This window comes from Vitis riparia, chromosome 9 (assembly GCF_004353265.1).
Source record: "Vitis riparia cultivar Riparia Gloire de Montpellier isolate 1030 chromosome 9, EGFV_Vit.rip_1.0, whole genome shotgun sequence".
NCBI classification, from domain to species: domain Eukaryota; kingdom Viridiplantae; phylum Streptophyta; class Magnoliopsida; order Vitales; family Vitaceae; genus Vitis; species Vitis riparia.
In genome coordinates, this window is record NC_048439.1 from 18,484,641 (window position 1) to 18,486,408 (window position 1,768).

Here is a 1,768-nt window from a genome sequence, read left to right on the forward strand (position 1 = left end):
TATGGTTTGATATTTTTTCTATAAAATGCAAAATAAAATGAATATTATTATACAAGATAATAAACATTATAATTTTTTTAAAAAAAATTAAATTGGGATCAGGTTAGATACAAGTTGTTCGAACCTTGAGTCGAGTCCAACCCAAATGGAGCTCGAGTTAAAAAAATTTAATCCAAGTTCAACTTAAGTATTAAATATGTTTTCCCAAGTCCACCCAAATATTGGATTAGATTTGGGTTGGGTTGGACCAACTTGCCCTAATTGCACCCTTACACACGACTACATAAATGCACAAAACAAAAAAGTGAGAAATCGGTATAAGAAAATTAAAAATTATAAGTTCAACTTATAAAAAGAAAGAGAAAAATACAAACCCTAAAGCTACAAAAAGAAGAACAAAATACAAATCCTAAAGTTACAAAAGATGAAGAAAATCATTCAAAATCTCTAGATTAAGAGAACGAAGAAAAAAAAAATTGAAGTTTGATATTAAACGTGATAATTAATGAGGGTTAATTTAAAACATTCACTTAAAATAAAGGTTAATTTCACTCACCTCTCTTGAGGTTTTAATTAAATACAACTAACTCTTACTGATTTGAAAATTCATCAATTACTTTCCTTATTTTAAATGAGAGGAAAGTCGGTGAAAATATCAAATGAAAAAAATAGGAAATACATTTAATAAAATTTCAATCCAATAAAGGATTAGGTATATTTAACCAAAACCTCAAGGGAAATAAGTAAAATTAACCTTTAAAATAATAAAGAAATAATTAATAGGTATATGTAATATACTGTTACTAGGGGTGTAACTCGTATAAGTAAATTGACAGTCAATCTAGGCTTAACTCATACATGAAATTTATTTGTTAGACTAGAATTGGTATATACATATTCCACTTAATGGAGTCAATAAGTGGTATGCAAACTCATCCTCCATTCTATTAAATGTTCTATCATTCTAAAACCTCCAAAAATCAATAGGACTACATATCACCATATGGCACAATCAATAAAATAAACCAAAAGCTCTAAAAAAAAACCAAAATACCATTACCTATAGCTATTACATAAGATTATGAGACATATTTTCTAAGTCAAGCATAATAACAAAAAGTAAGAGTTACAACTCCTACATGTTTCAAGAACAAATTTTAGAACAACTCTTCAACATAAACTTAAAAGTTTATGATCAATCTTTTGTGTAATAGTATAATTTGAATTTTCTATAAATATATAATTATGTTTAGATTAGGCCCGAATCGTCGAAGCCCCCATCTAAGCCAGACTCTTATTTACTATATATATATATATATATATATATTGATAGCTATTTTTTAGAATAGTTTTCTGTTCTTCAAAAAAAAAAAAAAAAAACAAAAACGTATCAGACAACTATAAAATTGTTTTATGTTTTCTATTTTTAAGAACATAAAATAAGATGTTTTAAAAAAAAACATGTTTTAATTATTTTTTGAGGGTTTTTTTAAAAAATAATTATATAAATAGGTAGAATGATTAAAAATAAAGTATTAGACATAAATATTATTTTAAAATATATTTAAAAATATTAAAAACAGAATATAAATATTTTAAATTCTCAAACAAACTCTTATTATATAAAACATCACATGATAGTTTTTAAAAACTGTTTTCCAAAATAATTATCAAAATGCGGCCTAAATTACACAAATCCATAAAGGGTTCTTGGGCAGAGTTGAACCCACCCAAGGTCGTGTGCTAACTGCTACAATCAATCAAGTAT